We start from the raw sequence: 26,599 nt of genomic DNA, 5'->3' as shown, positions 1-26,599 counted from the left end.
TATGACACTCAGTGCCCCAGTATCCTTTGAATTATTCCATTTTAATTGTCTTTTAAGAATCAGGCCCAAAATTGGAGAGAAGCTGCCAACCTGCTGTTCTTTTACCAGCACCTCCAGATTTTACATTCAAATAGATTACAGGGGTTTGCCACTAATAACCCACTAAATCATGGTAGTTACAACTGTGTAATTCAACTCTTCACACTATGACACTGAACACCAGTTAACTTAGGAATGCCCCTGTATTTTAAATACATCTAAAAGAATAACAAAGTGAGAGTTTTCAAACTCTTGTTGATTTACTGAGAGCCAAGAAGATCTTCAACTTTTTACACTAAATAAGCAAGACCCACAAGAAAGAACCCAGTCAGCATCTGGGAGATTGCTTGTGTCAATTTTTGACTTCAAATACTTTAAATATAAGCACGGACAACTGAGTTTGCAAGGCACCTCTGAAGGTCTCTAGCCCAATTTCCTGTTCAAAGCAGGGCTAACTTCCAAGTCAGACTAGGTTGCTCATGGCCTTGCCTAATCAATCTTAAAGCCTTCCAAGGATAGAGTTGGACAATTAATTCCTGTAATGAGCCACTCTAATGGTGCAGGGGTTTTCTCATTTGTCCAGGTATAATTTCTCAGTTGCAACTTGCTACAGCTGCTCGTCTTCAAACTGCGAGCCTCTCAGCACAGCCTGGCTCCATCTTTTCTACACCACCTCTTGAGGCAGGGAAAGGCTGCACCCAGATCCACCTTTGAGCTTCTCCAGGAGAGAAAATAAATGAATAACCTGAGGTCCTTTAGCCTCTCCCTACATGTTGCAGATCCACTAAGCATCTCAGCAGCCCTCACCTCACCTCTCCATTTTGTGCTGAGGGGCCCAAAACCAGACATCACTACTGCCCATACGAGTCCAGCCTCCATCACGATAAGGTGCATTGCTGAAGCACGTACCATCTCCTCTCCCCCAGGATCCCACTCCTCCTCTGCAGAGCTGCTCCCCAGTCAGCCATTCCCAGCCTTTACCCACCCCAGCTGCAGGATTTGCCATTTGTCTTTGCTAAACTTCACAAGGTTCCCTTCAGCCCATTCTCAGCCTGCCAGTGTCCCTCTAGATGACAGCTCTGCCCTCCAGCATCATATTAGCCACTCCCCATGCCAAATTCAGCATTATCTGTGACCTCCAACAGGTACTCTCTGTCCTATATCCCAGGTCACTGATGAGTAACAGCACTGACCCCAGTTCTACAAGGACAGCAGGCTGCACAAGGTTAGGTACCACTTCCTCTGCGTTGTCCTACGTAACAGCTGTAAACGACATCTCAGGCCCGCATGTCAAGACTGGGTGGCATTCAAGTGTCTGTAGAACAGGGTACTTGCAAAGGGACACAATTTGTATGACTTCCTGATAATGGGTGAATTTCAGTATGAAAGAACAAGGACAACAATTTCATCTCTTCTCCATCTGCTGCTTCATTTCTTATTGATTTCATCACAATGGATTATTAGGAAGCGAATCACAAACTAGACCCAGTGATTGGGTTTAACCGATTTTTGACGAAGCAAGGCTTAAAAGACGAGTCTTCACAAAAGCAACTAGAAAGAACATTAGAGGTAAAAAAAGCTCAAAAAGTTGAAGTACAATTACATATAACTTCAGTCTTTGCAAAGTCTGTGTATTGTGTTTTCATGTCCTGGGAAAAAGGTGCATCTCTAAAGAGAGCGCTGAGCTCGGTTCCTCTCATAGGTTAATCTGACACACACAAAATGCAAATCCATGTCTTTGAGATACCTGAAAGAAGTAACTTCTGTTAACTTGGAGAAAAGCAACAATCCCCACACACCAAGGAGAAAGTGGCTGCTTTACTCAGCCTACCCCTTTCCAAAAAGAAATGGAATTTCATTTTCTAACTTCATCTGCTGAATTTTATCCCAAAGTTTTCTTACTGTTCAACACCAAGAGCAGGCAGCCTAAATTATTCGCATCCAGAATTGATTTTTAAGACTTTGGGTTGTGTTTAACTGAACTGGAAGTCAATATTGCAGTCCCCTTCCAGAGTAAAGCCATCACCTTTAGACCTGAACAGAATCAACATAGCCAAAACTTCTTAAAAAGACAAACTGAACAGAACTGCTTCAAAGCAGAGTCAGAATTTCATGATAAGCTTCATGTACCCAACATTTAGAAACTACTAAGGAAGGTAGATATTTAAATCCATCCAAATAGTAATAATATTAAGTAGCTGCCTGAAAACTCCCAGAACTGCATTATTACTAATAAAGTATCAGTTATTAGGAAAAAAAAATGACACAAATTCTTGTGGTAAAGCTTTTCCTTGACTCTTTAAACACAAGGAACTGCTTAGAGATTTGTTTTACAAGGATTTTCTAGGATTACATAAAGAAGTGCTGCTGTAAAACTACCCATAATATGAGAAATGCCAAGAGTACAGGAAATTTTATAATGAATACACTGCAAAAGGGCTATCCAGTATGTTATAATATTAATCAGATTATCATCATCATTCAAAACAGAGAGAATTTTCTTAATGAGCAATTTTTTAATACAGGTCCTTGCTCATCTCCACGAGGTACAATCCTGCGCTCCTATCAAGAATTTTAGCTTAACGTTACATTTGTAACACTTTCTACATTGCTGGTAAGGGAAGAAAGGAGTGTCTAGTTTTCTCTACTCATGTGGGGAGGTGGTCTAAAAAGAATTCCTAAACTTTGTATTAACGAAACAAAGCCCAACTCCTCCAGTGGCTTTCTAAGAAGGGAGGGTTTAACACTCTTCTTGGCCACACCCTGTGCAGCAATGGGAGAAACTACCCCAGCAGAAACACAGCATCACTGCCCACATGTGCGTGTACACACACACTGTGTTAGGAAGGATTCCTCCCCCTCCCTGACTCCATGCTTTTAAACTAAGTCCTGATTTGGCTAATTTACCATAAATTTACATGCAATTACGTTTGCCCATTACTAGTCAGGACACTTCTAGAGGTTACCCAAAAAGCAAATGTCCTTTTAGAAGTGGCAGCTTTTTCCTCTGGGGGGTGAATCACAACCTCATGCGTGTTCCCCTTAATTCACTGTATCCTTTGCAATTGATTTCTATTGACCAAAGATCAATAGTTGCAAAGCATGTCCTCCACAAACAGAGGATGGGAGGGCTCTGCAGAAAGCTCAACCTCTAATACCATAAGGAACAAAACACTCTCAGACTTTTAAACCAGCAAGCACACTTTCTATTCTGAGCCCTGGGCATGCTTGTCACAATTATCCGTGTGTTTTTTCAGGTGTGCCATCACTGTCTCCAGAGTGAAATAAAGCAGCATGAAAAAAGCCCTGAAGATCACTGATCTATCTACACACTCAGATGTCTTAAGATTCAAAAGCAAAGATCTATGCATCATCAGAAGTGATGAAATATTGCTGTAGCCTCATGTCAATTCAAGTTGGCCAACAAAATACTTTCACCAAATTCTAAGTAAAGGCTGAAAATATGATCTAGTTGTAAATGGCTCCCCCGTAGGAAAACTAGGTTACGTATTTCCCTACTCATGTTTTAGCAAGTGCATAAGTCGTATGTAAAGTTGTCAGTGTTCATTACAGGAATGGCGCTAACCCACTTGCAGAAGGATCTGGAACAAGCCTGTCTGCGTCAAAAAATGATCCTGTGACAACAGAATATTGATGACGACAACCAGAACATTCCTGAACCACTCGTAGCAAATACAAACTGAGTAACAAACACATGCTCTTGTTTGAAACGGTGTTAAATTCTTTTTTCCCCACTCAGAAGGCTAACTTTGTAAGAAATAACCCAGTTTTAACCCTATGTTCACACCAATTTCTCAAGGGCATTTAAGAGCTGAGACTTGAAAAGATGTGTCCTGAGGATGTTCAACTACAGCAGATTCTGCTGCAAATGTAAATTATTCTATTAGCTTAAAGCTGATCTCAGCCCTCCCCTGCACTATAATGCTACTGAACCAAGCATTAACCAAAGTGCTATTACAGATTTTCAAAAGTTCTTGTTTTAGCAGTCAGACGTTGCATTTTCTTTATATACCAGCCACACAAACATTGGTATTGATCATCAGCAAAAACATTTAGGTTATCCTACAGTCCTGGAAATGTGCTATGGTTAATTACAAATACGTATCTCAAAATCACAAATTCCCACTGCGGTCTCCTCTTTTCTTAAAGGGTAAAATATTTAAACCAGCAAGAAGGGGGGGAAAAGCTCCAAACAAAACCTAAAGAAATTCAATACAGTAGCCCTGCACAGGCTGCAGGAACTGAGAAAGAAATTGGCCTGCAGGCAAGAATGTAGGCAGCAGTTACTGTAGAAACCAAGCTCTTCGTTGCTTTTCTCTAAGCAAAAGAAAGACACAAAAGGAGCTGGAAAACAGCGATCGATGGGAAGCAGCTTATAAAGCTGCTTGTCACATCTGCTGCAGGAAAACCAGACACTAATTCATTAAAACTGCTCATGTAATGCCTCTGGAATTTGAGGCTCCCCAGCCTGTGAATACAAAAGAAACTCCGCCTATGGAAACACTGCGTTTTCGGGTATTTAGCATCTCCGTACACAAAAGCCGTATGCAGTCAGGTTGTGTGGTCTCTATCCCTAAATTTCACTCTAAACTATCAAAACAAAATTTGTCCAAAAGATTGTGTGCCTCTGTCTTTGCCAAATTTCAGAGCTATTTCAAGTCCCCACAGAGCATACGTAACTCTATAACACAACAGTTTCCTGCTTAAAAAAACTGAAACTAAACAACGTGAAAGGAAAAATCAACCATCATTTCTTCTTCCTACTAGATAACTGCATTTAACAATGGTTTCCTATTCTCAAACCTGCAAACTCCAACTTTCACAACAGTAAATACCATTCACAACTTTCTGTAAAGCACTCGATTTACAATTACAGCAGAGCTGAAGGAGACAAACCAAACCCGCTCTACCCTTTAGTAGCTGGTTACGGAGCTGCCTGGCATCTCCCCCTCAGTTGTAGGGGATTCAAAAGGATGCAGAAATTCATGCGGAAGCAGTGCTAAATAAAAAGCTATCAGCAAACTAAACATAACTGCTCAGAGCCAAACCTACAGCACTTGGCATTTTACTATTCCTTCCAATTAAAACAGTAGGGGGAAGTACAGTGAACAAGTGCCGTCATGATGTGTTTTGACGCAAGCATAACCATAAAAAAAGCACTTATGACTCACACGTTACTTTAGTAACAAACTACTTCATTTATTACATCAGAGACTTGCATTCTACTGCTAAATGATGCCAAACCTCCCTAATCATTACCCACAAAACAGCTACCCACAGGGGCAAGGCTGCACAGGAAAAAAAAATCGTTATTCCTGAGTCAAGGAAGCAAAGTCTATTTTAGACGGGCTTTTCAAGACAGAATTCTGCTTCCAAGAGCAGAACAGTCCTTTATTTCACAGAAATCCATGACTAACTCAGGCCATTGAAGAGTGACAAAAACTGCTTCCTACCAACTCTAATGTTGAGTACACAGCAGTGTTTAACTTCCCCCTTAAATCTGCCTGTCTGGTCGAAGAACAGACTTTTCTCAGACTCTCCTCTAAAAGCTACAGGCATTAAACTTCACAATTACCTGCTTAAAAGTGTTTGATGCTCAAGGACCACTCCATACTTTCTTCACTTTGGTAACACTGCTGGGCTGGGTATCTGAACAGGAATCAAGGTTTTGTATTGTACTCCAAGACGAGGTTTTTTAACCACCTGTACCCTGCAGAATGTTTGTTCAAACCACTTCTCAATTCTTCTTCTACGTGCAAATTCCTAAAACGTTTCTAGTGAAGGTGCAGACCCTCTACAGAGAGCTTATATGCGTGGACTGCTCCACAGCCTTACATAAACTTACTTTATCCTTAATCACTTGTGTGGGCACTCAAGGACCAACCAAGACTCCAAAGAGTCTGAAAGACTGCAAAGAAGCCATTTGATCGACAACAAACACGTTGTTATTAGAAAATATTCCTCAAGAAGCACTCCTCCTGAGCTGTTCTCAGACCACGCCAAGCTCTCAAATCACGGGCTGTTGTAAGGGGCAGCAGGAAAGTGCAGAAGGATAAACCCAAATTAAACTAACAGACATGATTTAACAAGTCAGATAGTCATGTAAGTGGAAATCTGTCCAGGAATAACAAAACGAACTCAGAAGTCTTCATCACAATCTATGTTAAGCATTGTCACTGTACTGATAAAAGAACAACAGTACAAAGAAGGAAAGGGGATAGCACGCAACCATGAAGCATGGGATTAATTTCTCCAAGCATAAACCTGGACCTGCGTTAGTCATTTAGCTTTCTAGTGACTGAAGATGAACAGACACTTCATGGTGTACAGCCCAGAGAAGGGAAAAGCTGAAACCGTTTGGAGAAATCAGGTCTAAGGATGCCTATTTTTAATTTAAAGGGAGTCTATGTGTAGACACACACATAGACTCTCATTCACTCACACACTGCCCAGTATTGAGCAAAATGAAACTCACTCCAAACATCTAGTGAAGTAATGAAAACTCTAAGCCAAGATTCCTGAAGCTAGGAAGGTACCAACCAGGCTCTTAGCAATAAAAGCTTCATCTTGGGACTGGTTTCTTGGGATACAGCGATGCAAGAGCTCAGCACTGCCAAACAGGGCAGGCTCTTCACTGTCTCTTGTACTAGTTCTGTTCCCAGCCTCACGATTACTTCGTTTATCGACTACCAGGAGCATCTTCACCTGATTTACTAACCCGGCAGAAAATTGCTTTAGCCCAAATATAGAAGTTTGATGATGCTTTAGTAAGTTTAAGTCATCTCACATTCTAATCTCTCTTCAAAAAGGTAAAGTAAAACCACCATGACACCTTAATTTAAAAGCACTATTGTAAGCATTTCTCACTACGTAAGAAAACGTTTTATTACGCAACTGTTCCAACCATTCTCTTTAAAAGATTGAAATTCGAACTAATACAGAAAAATAAGCCTTCAGAAGATACTGGTCATAAAAGCAAGTGCAGAACTCTGCCTGGGAACAAGAGTGCACATTCAAGACTTATAAAGAGAATAAAATTTGGTTAACTTGGGACCTTCTAGCTTGACCAAGGAAGTCAGTATCTGGACTGCAGACACTGGTAACAGGATGGCCACTTAAGCCAAGCATTCCTCACAGCACTTCTACTGCTCTAAAGACGTGATACACTAGAAACTACACTAGGAACAAAATTTCTCAGAGCCATGGCATATATGAGGTAGTAGTAAATAACTAAGGCATTTATGTGTTTCCATATATTTACTACTTTCAAGGTCTCAATTAGAATTGAATAAACACACTGCTCTGCAGTTCTGTAACATCTTTCATTAGAAAACACTGAAGCACTGAGCACGCAGCAGCATAACACATTAGATCCAGTGTTCTTTGCACTCTAGACACACCAAAGGTTAGGGATAGTAGCATTCACACAGGAAGAGTGTATGCAAGAAAGCTGGGAGCACTGACAAAACCAGAACCAACAGACCTCAAAAACAGGTAGAGGGAGGCAAGTGGGAAGGGAGAGGGGCAGGGTGTCTGCACTGCAGGCAAAGTAAGCCACTTCAAACCCCAAGGAATCAATTTTAAAAGGCAAAGCATAGCTCTTGATACAAAGTGCTAGAAAAGAGCACTGGAATTTCATCATCCCCCTGCCTCCACCCATGAAGTATTATCCCCATTTTTAAAAACAGATTAAACAGATTTGTGAATTGGCCAAGTCCTTTTGGCAAGCATGCAACAGAGCTGGGAACAGAACATATTTTTCCCCAACACCCAATCTTTGTTTAAACCACTGACTGGATCACCTCTTAAATCTTCCTTCTCCTACAACCACTTTAAGAGGCAGAACACCAGTGAAACACACGTCTTCTGTGAAAGGGAGATTATTCAATTAAATAAGACTGAAGCATTTCAATCCCAGTTTGTCGCACAGGAGTAGCTGCTGAAGGAGCAAAAACAAGTGGTGGCTGTGAAGCCTACACAGCAGAAAGTAACTCATGCACGTGTATCTCAACGAATACATCACATCCTCCAAAACTGAGCTAAAGGCATTTTCATTTCACCAGTCTTTTACTATTACACCATGAGAACTGCACATTAGAAGCTACACAAACCTCACCTCCATGTACCTATGAGAAGCAGGATTTTTTCTTTTCCATTGCCAAACAGAAAAAAACCCACACAGTATTGCAAGCAACTAGGGGGGGTGGGGGAAGAAAAATAGTAAAATTTATATCCTAAATATTGAAAAATATCTGAGGCAAAAGGACTCTTCATTTGCTTTCCCTTAATCACAAAGGAGAGCTCATTCAAGACAATGAGTAGTTGTCAAGCTACTGTTACTCTTGTGTCTGTTACTTGTAACAGTGTGGAACAACCTGCAGTGTCCCAGTGACACAGCTGGAGGTGCTGAAGGGTACATACTACCCTCTTGCAATATTGAAGGACTCACTTCAACTTTGTTTATGTATGTTGTATCCACCGGTTTTAATTAATCGCACTCCTATACTGCCCCACACCAATGTAATGAAACTGCAAAACTTTCACTGGTCAAAAAAAAAGCCAGATTACTAATTCTTTTTGGGTTGGAAGGGGCCTTAAAGCTCATCCAGCTCCAACCCCCTGCCACAGGCAGGGACACCTTCCACTAGAGCAGGTTGCTCCAAGCCCCTGTGTCCAACCTGGCCTTGAACACTGCCAGGGATGGGGCAGCCACAGCTTCTCTGGGCACCCTGTGCCAGCGCCTCAGCACCCTCACAGGGAAGAACTTTGCTATTCCACTATACATCACTCTCTTTACACTCTGGTCCTTCTGAGATATGCTAGAGCCAAACCAACTCTGTAAGAAGTAACTGAAACAACATTAAAGTCTTCCAGAACATAAATTAATAGAGTCGAGTCTTCTCTTCTCTTGTGCAACCAGACTGATGAACTGAAGTTCATGAAACGCTTTGAAATGCTGGAAAAAAGCAAGATGCAATCAGCTCCCAAGAGCTTCTTGTACACAGAGGAACATTCTGTTCAACTGCTCCAACAAACTTCCCCAATGGGCAGATATTTGCAAAGCTTTCCTAGATATATATAAAGCAATGTGTCTTCCTTTCACCCCCCTGAAGCAGCAAGTGACGCTTGTTCAAGTTGGGCTTCCCAAGCTTATCAACTTAGCATCATTCTTCCCTGAATGGGACTGTGAAAATTGACATATAAAAAAATCCTCAAATTATTAAGAACTCCCCATCTTCCCCTCCCCACGCACCATCTATCTGCTGGACCGTCCCTATCTCAGAAGACCATTTGCTGTTACTATTTCATTTCTGACATGCACAAATATCGATCGCTAGAAAATCAGACATTTCCGTAGTGAGCTCTGAATGTAGGATGGCGTATTTCAGAACAATTTCATCGGTCATGTGATTCCTTCCAAATTTCACTGCAGCAGCCACTTGTACAGCGAGGCTGAAAAGATGCAAATGAGTTCCATGCACACGCTACTGCATCAAAAAAGAACTGCAAACACTAATTTTCACAGTACCTAAATTAACATTTTTCCATTTAGACTTGAAAATCAACCAATATTTGAAAGATTCAGATTTTCCGAAAGATGTATTATGTTGAAATGAAATGTTAATCCTTAGCTATGAAAAGCCTTTCCTCATTTCCATGTGTGTGTAAAGCATTATACTACACTTCCTTCAATAATCACAAAAACACTTTTATCCTGAGAATGTATCCTTTTAAAAATCCCTATGTTAGTACAGGAAGCACCATATAAAACCCATGACATCTACCATAATATCCGAGCATATTATGGTGGATATTATACCATAATTTAATGGTATATTATGGTATAATAATATACCAAGGTGGTATAAGGTATATATACCTTATATATACACCTTATATAAGGTGGATAAGGTGGCCCTTAAGCTCAAGCTATCATAAATATAGAAGAAGCAACAAATACTATTAATGCATTAGGAGCCCATTTCCTTCATTTTTAATTCATATGTCAAATTATTTTATGATCTTAGAAACATCCATCTGGAAAGTAAAAGACTGATACTCCTGGGTTTAAAGTCTATTAAAAAAAAAAAAAATCAAAGTGAAAATGAAGCAGGATTAAAATATGAAGATCTAAGAGGCATTTGAACAATTCTGGAGGGCATGCCCATGGTCTCAGCCTGCACTCCAATAACAGACACTTTTCCAGTATATAGAGAACAATGCACAGGCTTTAAGTCAGAAAAGCTAAAAATTAAGATAACAGACACCTTAGATGATTAAAAACAATCTGTATAAAACTACCTTTAACATCCTTCCCCAAAAAAGAAAGAACCAAGATTTTTACCCCACATATTGCAATTTTTTGCACTAAATATGAATGTGAACGCACAAGTTTGCCATGGTTTTTAGAAAGAGTCAAAAAGGTTTGCTAGGTATTTTTAAGCTACCACTGCTTTAATCATCATTGGGAATCACACTGGGAAAACCTTAAGAGCACTAATTAGTTCAGTTACAAAATTATATCTTACAATCAGTTTTGCTCTCTCTCCTGAGAAAACAAGTCAGTTTATACAAAGTGTCACAAGAATCAGTGACTTTTCCATAAGGACCACAAAGGCAATGAGACAGTACACCATCACCTGGTGCAGAAAGCTTGAAATGTGATATGAAACCCTAAAACCTCACTGCTCAAAAAACAACACATAAAGCTTAACAGAGACTACCAGAAACTAGTTATCAACTATCTGTGTTTGAAGATATTTCTGTGGTGAAGTGCAAAATGAGACCATCAATCACACGAACACTTGGGAAACTACTGAAATAGCATAAGCACAGTTTTGTTGCTTTTCCAGTCCAAGTTCATCATCCACAGTGGTCACCTTTTACTTCCTTCTTCTTCTTCTAATTCCGTATGCGGATAGAACCTCTATGACCTCCACTCCTCACAGGAGGAGAAACACAATGTCCAGCACATTACGTAGCTCTCTTGCCTGTGGAGTCGAAGCCTTCTTTGCGAAGTGCAGGGCTCATCAGGCCCCTCAGTGAGCTGATTCAACTTACTAATGCAGCACCAGTTAACTCAGTGAAACAAGTATTAAGAGGAAAATAGTATTCTCTGGGACTAGTGTGAGAGCTGGCTAACATGGGACCTAGCGGTGTCAGAGCCAGCTGGACTCTGGAGCCAGGATCAGGAATTAGAAAGAATCACTAAGACCTTGCCAGAGCAGAAAACCTTTACATCAGCTCAAATGCTGATCAAACTGCTACGTAAGATACTGTGAAGACACTTTATCAATCTTATTAATTTCTTCCCATCTGGTAATGGAAAAACCTGCACTTCTGACTTGACAGAAAACTAATCCTGAGCCTGCCTCTCTCCTCCTCTTCCAAGGGATTGTTTTTCAGGCCTACCAGTAAACTAATCTGTCTTGAGCACACAACGTGAACACCAGAGCTAATATACTGGACAGAACAGGATGATTCTTTTGGCCCTAACTCCCAATCAGCTTGTTTTAACTAACCTTGAAACCAAAGGGTTAGTTACAGTTTATCTTCACAAACTGAATCTTACACACGGCTACGCTTAGAACAAGATGAAACTGCTGCTCAGGTTTCAATAAAACTGTACTACTGTATAAACTGCATGTGAACATTAAAACAAACCCACCCACCCTCTTCAAAACAGCAATGAGAAAGATACTTTAAATTACTGCAAATGCTTGAAAAAATAGTTTACCAATATACTTGAGAAGCAAAAGCCTTCTCTAACAGTGTATCCTTCAACTTGTATCCTTCAACTGAATGCACTCTCAGAAGAGAATTTAAAAGAATCATCTATATAAAGAAGTATATAGGTTATAGCAATGTTATATATATATATCAATGTTAAGCTTGCTGCCTATGGCGCACTCAAATAATTATGAGATAACATTCTGAAAAGCTCACCAAATCAAATGAATTGTGTCAAGCCTGACCCCATCAGAGAGGTAAAACTGTCCAAAATGTTATAAAATACACTGCAAAGATGCACTGTATTTGTATGTACATTTAAGTTTTATTAACTGTTGCTCTCCAGTACTCCTCAGACACTTTGTGCCAGAATCCACAGTGCAAAGTTGCTGCAAGTGAAGAGCCACAAGCAGTCTGTGAACTCGAGCTGTGATTAAAACTGGTTTTAAAGATGAGAACAGGCCTATGGAGTAGATGCTTAACACCATTTACCTACCAAAGATGACAAGGGAGGAGGGGGGAAAAACCAGCTATTTCACGGATGTTAAACATAATGGTAAAAAAATTTACACAGAGAAGAGGTATGGCAGCTAACTAATGAATATAGACCAAGTCCCAAAAGATTAAGTATAAGGTCATTTTCTCTCTCAAGTTGAAAATAATCAGACTGGTCTCCAAAGTTTTAATGACTCGACCACATGAGACACCAAGCGTGAAAGTACCAGCACAAAATCTGGGCTGGGTGCTGGTAAACACAGCAGAAAACTTTAGAAATACAGAATCAATAGCAAGAGGAGAAAAGAAGGAAAAAAAGGAAACAAAAGGCTCAGTGCTTGACACTGACAGAGGGAAGAAAAACCTCTCAAAAATAAACAGCTTGGAACACAAACTAAGTAATTCATGGTCTGTGCTGAAGTGGGGGCATGTGCTGGTCATATGTTCAGCGTATGTTATTGGCACCATTCACCACCATGTTCCATGTTGTAATAGCTTAAACATTTAAATTTGAAATGTGCTGCCTTCAGGGACGACATGATCTGGGCAGCCCTGATGAAACACACACCACTCAAAATGAATACATGCTCATTTTGGCTTGCAGGTTTTTTCTCCATACTGCAAACAATGCTTTGCTTGGCACAACTCATTTGAAGAGCTTACATCAAATATAACCAGTGGTAGTGTGAAGCAACTTTTAAAACCAGTAGACTCAGTTTATGTAAGATTATGTAAAATGACTGTTGTAGTTTCTGTGATTCTTAGAGGCAACTTACAGTCTATCAGAGTCTCAAACATATACATATATATACATATATAAAAAACACGATGCAGCCCATTGCCCAGATGATGATGAAATGCAATGGTGTAGTTTTAAGACTCCAAAACATATGAGGAAAAACCAAATTCAGTTGGAGCTCAAACAAGAGATTTCAAATACCTGTTTTCTGCGACAGCTCTGCCTCCCAACTCTCCAGTCACTTCCTTTCCTGTGAACGCTGTACCAAGGAAGTTGCTTCCAGTGCTGACACAGATTGTTGAGAAAGGATCACCACCTCCTGCTGTATGCTAATGTCTGGTACCAACCCCTTCTGCATTCAAACCAGTGGCTATGATTAGATCTATTTACTTCCTTTTAAATACTCATCCTTTAGTATTTTAATTTGAAATCCCCTAGAGCCATTTCTCTTTCCTTTTTATTTTTGCATTAAATAATTACCTGCACAAGTCAAATCCTGTCTCCATTTAGAACATCTTTAAGAGGGTTATTCTAATGACTGTGATGGTGTGAACAATCTATCTAAGGACCTTTCAGATTTAAAAATAAAAGTCGTCTTCACTCAATGAAGAACTTTATCAGCCCAACTTCTTGCTCTTCTGGACCAGACACTGTCAGTATGTTCTCAGTCAGCAATTCATTTATCACAGAATGTCCCTGTGAAAACAGAGGGCAGTCATACATATTCTTTTCTTTCAATCTCTTGGGGAAAGTTTGAACAAGCAACTACCACAAAGGCAAAAGAGTCATAAGCAGGACAAAACTGCATTAGTGTAACACATCCAGTACCCAACACCTCCTTAATCACAGCCCAGGGATCTCCAGGTTGAAATGCAATGTCACTGCAACAGGCATCCAACCTCCCTGGTACTCACCTGTGTTTATCTGAACGTAATTAACCCTCAACTACTTAGACCTTCAAGATAAGACATTTAACTGGAAGAACCACCACCGAATCCTACTAATATCAAATGTCGTTGCAAAAAGAACAAGTTGCAGACACAATAGTTTACCTTGGAGATAAGGCACATAAACACACTGCAGTACAAGAATGGAATCAAAAGGATTATGGAAAACAAAACCACATCCTGCATTCCCAAGCCTCCCCAAAGAGACTTGGGCAGCACATTTCTACACTGTCATCTCCCATATTCATTTCCACAACTGCAGGGTTTTCTTTCTTAATTCCAAAAACTGTAGAAAAGCCTATTTTTTACAACTAACATTTCCGATTAAACCACCATAATCAATTCCTCAGCAACACCTTCCTCTCCATGTCCACCATCCTATTACTTCTCCTATTCAAAATCACATACTCAGACATTGTGGTTATTTTGTATTCCATATAACCATGCTTTTAAGCTTTTCAGGTGAAGTGCAATTATTTTAGGGCACACTACTCAGCTGCAGTCCAACTAACACAAACAACATACAGACACACATGAGTAATGTTTTTTCAGCTACTACTAAGCCAAAATAACTATAACACATTAACCCCAAACTTAAAACTTCTGCAGACTTTGTTTTTATCCGTCTGACTGAGGGCTGAATTACCTACATTCACATGCTGCTTTCATTCTTTTTCTGGTTTTTTTTCTGTTTTGGCATGGTTTGCATGCTGCTTTTCTTTAAAGGCTTAAAACCCATTTTGCTGATAGCCTTAGATAATAGTGAATAACCTCACGTAAGAATCTTGAGTACTTACTAGCCCACAGCAGACCAAACTTATTTATAGCTAAGTAGCAAGCTGGGGTTAGTGATCTCTTCCAGGCTCAACAATCTTCCAACCTCAGAATAACCACACCATAAACCAAGCCGGGTTATTTCACTACTGACAGGAAAGTAAACATTTGTGTACTAGGGTGTGCTTGCAGCTGATTGCTCTGGCTGCTAGTGCTGCAGCACACAGTAAAAGCCATTCACAACAGGCCAAAATTCATGAAGGAAATTTAAAATCATGGTCACTAACTGCTTTCAGAATTTAACTTGCATCTTTAAAAGAGAGACAGGTGGAAGGAGCTGAATTCTTCTCCCAACTGTGTACTGAGTTTCTCATTTCAGCTTTGGACACGTTTCTTTTAACATTTCTTTAGCGCTGATTTTTTTCACCTGGAACAGGTAATACTCCCTATATCCTATCATGCAATTAAGGAAAAAAATACTATATGAGAAACCAGCACGTCAGCCCACCCAAAACATTTCAAAACAGAAAACAGCTAAGAAAATTAAATTGTTTCCAAGTTCCAACAGAATTCTGGCAGAATTTCAGTTATAACGAAGAAAGCTTTGTCACAGAAAACCTGGACATTGATAGAATTGGATACTTAAGCCAAGATGACAAGTAACAATGAAACACTTCCAGAAAAGCCTGTTCTCTTGTCAGCTTGCTGCTCACTGTTACCTTCATCTCACCCCATTACTCTGCTTAACCACTCACAAGAACTTGTACAGTTCATCAGCTCACATTAACTTCTCAAGCCACTATGTGATTCTGCTCAAACAAGAGCACTCCTCAGAAGCCGCAGCCCTTCAGGAGGAAAGAAAAAAGAGAAGGGATGCAGACGGTTGAGAACCAAGTAATGAAACAGGCAAGAAATGATACAGCTTTGTGCCATTCACTGCAGGTTATTCTGTCTTGCCAGGGTTCACAAGGCATTTGAGCACTGTTAAATTGGTCTGGAATTTGCTGATAATACAGACTAGATGCATTTCTCAGCTTTATGGACAGACCAATACCAGGAAAAGGTTTTAAAAACACAGGCTTGAATTTCAATTCAAGAGGATAAACAAACAACTGAAGTTCTACTGTGGTTTTTACCTATTGCATCTCTTTCCTGTGTTGCCAAATGTGCCTGGCATCTGAACATTTCAACTGACATACTCACTGTGGTTTCCAGGTCCAAAATGTTTGTAGCGATTATCAATATCTAGAAAGCTGACTGAATAATACTACAATGAGCCACAAGCAGCGGAGCCCACCCTAAATTCTGAATTTAGTCCTGCGTTCATTTCAGAACCCACATTCATAGCAGAGGGTAACCACCTTTAACTACTGCATTTATTCAACTCAGTGATGTAGCTACAAAAGTGTTGGCAGGAAAAAGGCTATACTCTAACTCTTGGTTGTATCACTGGAAGTAGGACTGCTTGAGAATGTTATTACCCAACTTAGCAATTTTAGTAAAATTACTTAAGAATAGACTGCACACTCCTCAAAGCAGTGTTTTCATATCATTTGAACAGCACAACAGTTCATCCTTTGGCTTGCAGCCTCTAACGCTACTAAAAAGCAAATACGTTTAGTAAGATGAAAGGGCAGAAAGGACAAAGCCATCAACCCCCTCCACCCGGTGAAAGAACATCCTGGAGCAGATGTAAACACACACAACTGAAAGTGCTTCTGTTGGTTACCCCAAAACAAGCAAATAAATGGATAACCACGTAAGGCAGGGCAGGGAGAGTACCTAGTAGGAATCTTATCTGAACCTAACCCAGCCACACCCAGAATACTCACATGTGGAAGGAAGTAACTTGCTTCCTTTAACACATCTTTGCTCAATACCTTATTTGATGCTTACATCTGTGGAAGTTCTAAACAGGACTGTGATTGATGATAATTCATGCCTACTAACTTTTCTCAGCACCCAAGTCCACTGGATACCACACTGGAAATGAAGGACACTTTTTGTGATGCTCTGCTCCTGCTCCACATGATTGTTTTACTTACATGTTTCACCTCATTCCCTCTGAAGGATGTCTCAGAGTGACAGTGAGAAGTCAAGTCACATCAGAACAGGAAGCAAAAGCAGAGCTACTCCCAAGCCTGCTACCTAAGTAGTTTGGGAAGCCTGGATCAACTACATTTCTTTACTGACTACTAACTTCTCTGAAATGGCAGCCTGGTTTTACTGTTCTGCATAAAGAGAGAAAGGAAGAAGCTCTCTCTCAAACGACAACTTTATTTTGAGATGTTTCTGCATTCTATCAAGCAGGGACCTTCAGAAGACAAGACAGGAAATCCAGATCTACCTGCATCATCAACTTCAGCAAATTTACAGATTTCCTGGGAAAATTTCTTTAACTTTTTAACTCTAAACACATACCTGGCACAGCCCTTTCTCACAAAGCATGCTGCCTCAGCAACTTTTAGGATTTCAACATTTTTATATTACATTGCAAATGCTTTTTTAATACACCAAAATAATTTTCGCTCTTCTACTGTTTTGGATCTTTCTTTTCTTTTCCATTTTTTATTTTACAGAGCATAATGGCTCTTGTAACTGCAATTCCTTAACGTACGATTCCACAAGACACAGCAAGCTGACTGTTGCTCAAAGTCTGCGCAGCCCCGCCACATGCTTGGTGCCAGCTCCGCTGCTTGCCAGACCTCTCTGGGAGCCACTTCAATGCAAACCACCCAAAATAGCAAAAAAGCAGCCAGCAGCGGCTCACGGAACATCTGATGAGCTTCAAGGCCAGAGCAACCTGCAGCTGTGAGCACTGCAGAAAACAAGACCTTCTCCTCCCATGCTCCATTTCAGCAGCAGTGAAACACCAGATTAGCTCCATGCTCCTCAAAGCACAGCCTATGTTTCTAAAAAATGAGACCCCAGCTTCTTCTGAATCACATATCACAAATTGAGTAACAAAGTCAGAGCCTCCTCACATTCTCTAAGGATAACAATTGTATTGCTTTTAAGTCTCGGTGCTTAAACTTGAGATGATCTTCAACTTTTTCCCCAGCTTTTTTCAAGTGTCCTAACAAACCCTTTCATTCCTCCTCACAGAACAACTCCAAACTCCTCTAATACCCTCTCCATATCCTAAAGCAAAACACATTGGCCTATATCCTCATTTTTTCTATGTAGTTTTCTCTTCCATTTTTCTAACCTGCACATGGCACAAAGCTAAAATCATCCTCTTTACTTTTTTTTCCTTGCTTAAACAATCAGCTTGCCCTGGTTCAAATCTGAACTTATCCCCACACAGAATTTTGCAGGAGTACCTTCACCCTTCTCTTGTCTAAGCCTTGGTCTTTTCAATCTTGTCTCCCCTACTGCTACACAGCCTTCTATCTAGACAGGCCAGAAGACAGCAGTACCACCTAAGGAGGGAAATTCTTTTAAGAGTCAACATTTATACTTTCCAACTACTTTCCTTGTGTGTTTACTGCATTGAGATTGTAACCAACAAGCCTGCCTACTACTAAAGTATGTAAACTGAGCCTTGTCTGCTCAAACTATACTCTGCTTAGAACACCTCAAATATGTCCGTAGGACAAAGTGATAAATCAATTTTTTTCCACATATTCTTGGTCTAAAAGAAGAAGAAAAAAGAAATAGCTCCCACACAATTATGCATTTGTATGTTCATAAATAACAGACTACCTCACAGGTAGTAAACCCACTACCCATACACAACCATTTCAGGTATACTTTTTTGAGGCAATTCATGCTTCAATGCAAGTTAAACTACTTCTTCCCAGCTGTGATGGGGGAACAAAAAGGAAGAACAAAGAAGGGTCAGCAAATGGTCTGCTCCCAGACTGCAACATGTCAGTAAAACACAGAATTTGAAAGCAACTTATATCAACTTGTTAGTTTGCCCGTGTCTGAACCAAACCCACACATTCATCTTCATTTAAGTGATTTACAAAACTTGAATTTAATTTCAGTACAAGGTGTAAATACTTGTTCTATTACATGCTAACCTGACTTCTTATCAACACGAGAACTAAGAGGCTTATACCTCATGAGCTGTATCCAAGACTTACTTAAAGAAAAAGAATTTTCCAAGAATCACTGTGTATTGTATAAAAATTATCTTTGAAACATTCCAGTGCACTCCAATAGGAAGACTCAGATGATACTGAACAAAAGCAGCAGAATCATTTGCATGAGAAAACACTGCTGGCAAGTGTAAACAAACAAATGCCCAACTACATGTCTGATGCATTTTTAATTAAAAACCCAGCCAAGCACTGACTCCTTGTTAAAACACATCATAAGAAGTCTCTTGCTATAACCAATGGCAGAATACTAAAAAGGATTTGCAGGGGAAGTAAAGGCTGAACAGCTGAGAAGCTTCACCTACCTGTACCTCTTCCAGCCATAAGCCATGAAATGGCCTCATAGGTGCACCTGTACTGCACCTGACCACAGCAAGGTTTATTTTTTTAAAGCACCTTTTCCAAAAAGATATTGATTTTCGATCAGCAGAAGATGGTGCGACACAGATACTACTATTCTTAATAAGCTGTTCCACTAGTACTAAAAATACGCACTTAGTCCAAACCCTGAGAGTTTAATTCACAGCCTCTGGGTTCCCACACCTGTGTCTGACCCATTAGCAAGCCTTTCAGCAGTCTAATTCACCCCCATGAAAGTGTATACACACCAATCCAGCCAACCTGCACTCCCTTCTGAGGAGACAAACATACGGAACGCCTTAAGTCCCTCACTATTAGGGATTTCCTCCAGCTTTCAATTCTTTTTAGCAATCACCCCCTTAAACCCCTGCAGTTTTGAAAGATTCTTTAACACAGCTTTTAATTCCAGAACCACGTGAAGTTCCAGCACCTCTCAGTACTCCCTGATACAGTTCCTCTGTTTCCACACAATCATCACATTGCTCGGCTTTGACACATCATTTCAGCACAGGCATCTAACAATTTCTCTTCAGTCAGGACTTTCAAATGCACTCTACTACGACTTTTCAGAGCAGTTTCCTACCCTGGAGATCTGGCCTGATACCTTTTGAGATGCCTTTTTTTTTATTGGATTGACCAAATCCATTTTTTGTCCTCATGATTTGCGAGGACAATATTTACCAACATTGGTATCATCTGTAAATATTTGTCAGCAACTGCATTTACTTCAGATCACCAAGAGCAGTATCAAGTAGCAATACCAAGTAGTAACCAACTATTTTTCTCATGACTCAGTGCAAAGCTGCACAATTATGCAAATCGGCCTGTGTATTCCCAAAATTCTGCTAAACTGGAAATACAGATATTTGGTAATTACATGAAGCATTTTCCGTAGTCATAGTTATCTCCATCCCTAGAGATACTTAGAATTCAAATGGACAAGGTGCTGAGCAGTCTGATCTAATGCTGAAGTCACTTCTGCTTTCAGCAGGGGTTTGGCTGAAGGTCCCTTCCATAATTCTTTATGTAAAACCTTAAATTAACACTAACTTAGAATTACTTCCAGTCAACTTTATACTAATTTTGTTACGCTTCATAAAGCTGTGATAATGACACGTCTCTGGCTTTTTTACTTTACAGCTCTGATTTTACAAATGCTCAACTCCATATGCATCTTTATCCATGTGAGCCATCTTGCTGAAGTCAACAGGCATGTTTAGTTTAGCACAGACATAACTGTCAATCTGCTCATGGTTTTTATTTTGTTTGGTGCACATGGACAAACAAAAAGGTGATGTCTTCACATAAGTACTCAAGACAGTCTGAAATTTCGAATATTGAAGATTCTACTTGCACAAACACACAACTGTACAGCAGACCTGAAGATGATGCTGTGTCAGAGTTTGTGATTCGCAGTACTAACATGAAGGACACAACAGCACAGAAGCACATGCAATAGCTGCAGCAGAATCACACACACAAACGCAGAGATTCCCATCATGTCCAAACCTTCTTTAGCCCTTTAAAAAATGATGTATAACAAAATTACAAAGATTTGCACTAGCTCTTCAAGTAACCTCAGCACCCTTCAGCAATAAAACAGCAGTGATGAGATCTTAAGAATATAACATTTATTTTCTATGCCATCCAGTGTGGAAGAGCTGCAGAATAAATATGGTTCCTCCCCTCTGACTGCTTTATCTAGGTCAAAAAACTCCTTAAAGGCAGGAAGTCGCAGGAAACAAATGTCACTACACATCAACTTTTTATCACGAAAACAAGTGAGACAGTAGATAAAGCCACCACCTTCCCAGTACTTCAGTATGAAGTTCCATGAAAGACATGAGCTTTTTAGTAAACACAAGAGTATTGCGGAAACTCCTCATAGGCTGCAAGAGAACTGGCCTCACTCGTGCTACCACATGACAAGTGTGTTATATTCTTTGAAAATTTTTTTTTTCTGTGTTTTTACATAATTTTATATGAATTAATAGGACTTGAGAGGTCTTGAAGGCACTGCTGTATTTACTGAAAAATACAGTGGAATTTTTCACATGCGCAATCATCTCATTTTGAAGAGTTTAGGCATGACTGAAAAAAAATCCTTTGCTTTCTGCACAAGAACTACACATGCTCAAAAAACCCAAAACAAACAAAACAACCAAACCCAACAGCAGAATTCCTCCACAGCAGAATTATTCTTTATAACACATCTTCCTTCATGAAGGACTAATATTTACATGACAATGCCATTTCCCAATTGTAAGCAAATTAATCATACACATTTATTTTGAAAAGTGAGGCTGAAAGATCAACTTATTTTCTTTATTAACTTATTTAACTTACACTTATCTGATCGCAAAAGTTGTCTCTTCCTACTCAACCATGGTGCATTTCACAGCTGAGGATCAATACTGCATTTTGATTTAATCAATGCAAAGCATGGAATGATTTTATTTACATACCTCTTACCTCATTACAACTGAAGGTAAGAATCCCAAAACTCTCTTTCAGCTACAGATTCTTGGAACAGACAGTTTTAATACTGACTTTGCACCTTTAAACCAAAACAAGGCTAATCTTGCTTGTGTCATAAAACTGGAACTTACAGACGATAAAGAAATCATTAATTTTTTAGATGATTTCCCAGTTTACAGTATTTCATGAACAAAGAATGTACTTACTCCCATAGCTAGTTACAGAGGTTTGTAAGGTCAGTAAAACTGTAGAACCAGTTAAGGAAGATTCACATACATATCAATCATACCAATGGAAAAAGCAAGGCAGTGTGAATTAATCTGAATACAAAACTGTTTAAGCTTTACCTCAGCTACCTGACTGGTGTATGCCAATTTGCAATGCTGCTTCAGTAACAAGAAAGAAAAATCACTCATAAGATGTGTGCAGCTGAGAGGGAAATACGAAAAAAATGAAATGACAGAACCAACTGTAACACAAATTATGACTATAGAAACTTCACACTCATCTCTCTATTTCTCTTTCAAATAACATGAGCTCTACCTTCTTCCTCCCACACTCCTTTTCAATCAGATCTGCTGATGTGAGAACACTACTGTTACCGAGGCTTGACATTTGCAAATCCTACTTGAGAGTAGCCAAAACCACTATAACATGGCCCAGTTAACCTTATTAGTCATTATGGCACGGCACAGCATCTGCTAAAGAAAGTAAACAAAAGTTTCTGGAGTCTGATTCATAAGACACAGCCAAGTCCAACATTTCTTAGTTTTGTGCTTAGAGATAACCTCTAAGTAATTCATAGTCTAAATAAAACCAGTACGGAGCTTCAAAATACTCCTCTGAACACAAAGCACTGAGAAGGTCTCAAAAACATTTCAGCCAGCTGTCGTCCTTAGGAGCAACTGTATCTACCCAAAGTGTGGCCAAGAAAGGTAAAAAGCACATGCCAATCCAGCCTAAGTATTCATCTATATTTACAAATACATTCCCTGAAAAAAGTGTTTTGTTTTTTTTTCCTAAGGAAATCTAATGCTTATATTCATAAGAAAAATCTTTAAAACATAACCATAAGCCAAAAACCAAGCAAAGAACATTCTTCCTAAGCTAGCAAGCAGCGCTACCAAAGGAGACGTTATGACCCATTCACCTCAACTGGGAAGCCAAACCTCAGTTGTTTCCAGTGAGATCACACATGTGTGCAGCCACGGCTCAAACTCCTACAGCAATCAAACCCTGCACAGAACTGAAGTAACAGCAATAAGACAATATAAAAAAGTGCAATGGTGCTTCAGAGGTTCTCTACAATCTGCTGCACTATTTCCTGCTCAGGTAAGGCTGAACACAAACTTTTCCAAGGAATTTACTTACTGAATATACTTGTATATTAGAGGGAAAAAACACGAGAACACAAGTAAGTACATTTTTAATTGCAATCATATAGGCTTGACGTAGGATTACTTAGTAAATGTTAAGCTACAGGAAAATGTATTTGACATGGTTTACTGTAAGAGCTGCCATACTTAGTGATGTAAGAAGTCTACCAAAATGAATGACCGAATGGGAGAACCATTTACTGCCTCTCCTTATAAAAAAGAGTTAACTGAAGCGACATCAAATGAAATTACCAGGTGTCAAGTTTCAAAAACTCAGCAAAAAGAAGGGGTTTTGTTTTCAAATTTGGGGCTCAGTTAGGTTGTGGAACTCACTGCCCAAGGATGCTGTGGGTACAAGAGGTTTACAGGGATAAGAACAAAAACAAAAAACACAAAACCAAAAAATTACTTTTTGAAGAAGAGAGAAGAAAATGCAGACAGTAAGTGGTTTTAACTCAAAAAAAAAAAAAAAAAAATCAACTCTGACTCTGGAATCCAAACCGGAAAACAAGAGAAACCCATCCATTTGCCTTTATCCATTTTTCTGCTCCTCCCTAGGCATTGCTATTGACTACTCTTGGAGGCAGGTAATGAACTAGCTGCATCTTCGGTCTGACTTAGAAATGTTGTTCCTGTGTTAGTGGTATCTTGTTTATGATTCACAAACCTACTTCCACAAAACTAAATGTAATTACTAATAGACAAAATCTATAGTTTTGTCAAAATGAAACAAGACACTGTCTTGGAGGCAGCCAACCCAAGATGTCAGGATCTTCATGAAGTTCAAACACTAACATACAAAGCACAGCCAAGAAACCCAAAAACAAAAAACAAAAACAAAAGAACTTCTTCAGAGCCAAGATGTACCCAGAAGTCAGTCTGCTTTTCCAGCTGTATCAGTTACATCTGTCTGGAATCCTGCCTCTCCAAAAGCTGTATACAAGAGCTCTGTCAACAACTGCTGCTATGCCCCGTACAAAAGGTATTTTTCAAGCCAAGCACCTCAAAAGTCAAATATTAATGCGATTATTTACCTAGCAATATATCCTAACAGTGCTTTCACTGAAGTCCAGAAACATTTGACAAGCACCAAAATGAAACCAATTAAAAACCATGAACTTTTATGAAACTGGAGAGTAACAGTCCATGCATCTTAAAGGTAACTGTAAAAGACTAATTGAGCTGCTTTGGTTTGTAACAGGAGACTAAAACCTCTTTCGTCCCATGCCTCTGTGTGTCATGATACTGACAGGAGACCCGCTTACTGGACATGAACACAAAAATTGCTATTTTGCCCCCAGCCCCCCCATTTATTTCTCTAACAAGACGACAGCTGGTTTGTATATGCACAAGTAGGTAGGTGAGTCTGTCAAGAACTGGAAAAACAAAAAACACACTTCCCACTGCTGTTACCTCCTGCTTGAGAACTTAAACATTTGAATTGTGAGCAAGACTTCCAGGGACGTATTAAAAATAGCAACCAGAACAGTTATCTTAATGCACAGTAACTCCACATTTCATGGCATTTATATCTGTAGAAACAAAGATTCCTTTATTACAGGTAAAAGTATACTCTAACAATAATAATTTAATTTCCCCGGGTGTTAGAAACGTGTGTTATGCATAGACTACGAAAGTTGTATTTCTGTTTTTTCCATTCCAAAACCAGGAAGTTCAATAACATAAAGTAATACCTAAACACTGTGCTGAAATTAAAAAAAAACAATTTAAAAAAAGGCCAAGGGCACTGGAACTGCAAAAATTATTAGTGACAAATCAGACATTTCAAGTCTGTTACAATATTTTACTTGGAGTCATCTGTAAGTCACTATTAATGAGACAAACCAGAAATGAACCCTCCATTCTTGGTTTCTAGGATGACTTAAAAACAAACAGAAGGAACAGGGCACCCTGATTTTTTTTAAACTTCACCTGCCATTAAAATTTCAAATGATTGTGTAGTCACAGGCAAAGCATATTACTGGCAACACAGTAGGATTAAACAACAACAAAAACAGATCTAGTGATTACTTGAGCTGCAGGTTAGCAATCATCAGTCTTGAACTGACACCAAATCTACTTTCTTTCCAATCATATTTCGACTGTTAATTAATGTTTACATTACACTGGAGTGACACGGTGTGATTCTGAAAATCCAGCAGATCTTCAGCGTGACCAGTTAAATCTGCAGTGAAACTCAAGAACACGGCTACCAACAATATTAGTCATGTGTAATTCACAGTAATGACTCGCTATAACAGATAACGTCTGCTTTGAATTTGCTTGAAGACTCCCGTGTTTAAAACAGACAAAAAAGGCTTTGCAAATAATTAAACGACTATTTCCCTACGCAACTCCAGTCAGACTTTCCTTTTATAAATAGGTTTATTTTTTTTTTAATAAAGCAGTATTTGATCTTAATCACCAATCTAACTATGACCCTGGAGGTTTTGCCTGCCCTTCAAGATAACACCCTTTGCTTGTTGACTCAAGAAAGCCAGCGTACACACCGCTCCATTGTTCCCAGCCAGGACTGAAGGTATGCCACCTTTTATTTACAAGACTTGGGTGGAAGATCACACCTACATTTTGTAACCAGGAGATAAGTACTTCAGCCAGGCTTACAGATCTTGAAACTGAAGACTAGCAGGGTGCAGTCTAAGAAATGGTGGTAATCACTGAACAGTCAGTTTCAAGCAAATGCTTGGTTTCTGTAAACACCACCCCCACATGCCAACTCGTGAAGAAATGTTAGCTGCACAACAAGTTTTCATCATTGTTCGATACAAAGGGGAACACACAAAAATCCTTCAGAATTTTCTTTCCGTTAAAAAGCAACACTGATAGAAAGAACTAAAACGAATTACAAGTCAATAAGTACATGGCCAGCATGGAGAAGCAGTACTCATTTTTTCCTTGAGGTCTTAAGTATTTAACAGAATGCTAGTGACTACATTACTCAAACTAATTTTAGCCTGTTTGCAATCAACCTATATAATGCACAATTACTTGCTTGCAATTAGTGTCTTATACCAAACTGTTTACAAAGACAAAAAGCATTCGATCTCTATTTCATACATGTGTTAGATTTAAAATACAGATTACCACATGCCAAATGATTATTAATATTAAAACGCAGAAAGCAAAAATAGAAGTTCCATTTAAAGGTCAAACAAGTCCTCCAACTGTATTCATCATTATACAACTCTACATGTACTGGCACTTGTAAACCCTTTCAGAAGGAGCATTTCCTAGAAAGCAGAAAGGTAGACAATTTGATTTGCACAGAGGAACCAGGTGGGGGAAACTAACATTAAGACATCAAAGTGGAAAATATATACCATCAATATCGTAAACAACAGTTTAAAGAACATGTAAGCCATTAAGACTGTGCCACTAATGGCTATGTTTTATAAAGGTAAAACACTTGTAACCTTTTAGGCATTTCTAAATCAAGACAACTAAAACATATAAACCAGACACTTTCACTTTTCCTACATGCAACTCCCTCAGAACACAGATTACTCATTTACA

At 39.3% G+C, this 26,599-nt stretch overlaps 1 protein-coding gene across 9 annotated transcripts in view; it reads right to left on the bottom strand.

Annotated features, from left to right (window-relative positions):
- The window catches only part of FOXK2 (forkhead box K2), a 72,287-nt gene that overhangs the window by 23,882 nt on the left and 21,806 nt on the right, over positions 1-26,599 (bottom strand). The gene's annotated exons all lie outside the window — the stretch shown is intronic.

Source organism: Strigops habroptila, chromosome 14 (assembly GCF_004027225.2).
Source record: "Strigops habroptila isolate Jane chromosome 14, bStrHab1.2.pri, whole genome shotgun sequence".
NCBI lineage: Eukaryota > Metazoa > Chordata > Aves > Psittaciformes > Psittacidae > Strigops > Strigops habroptila.
This window is presented reverse-complemented; position numbering and strand designations above follow the sequence as displayed.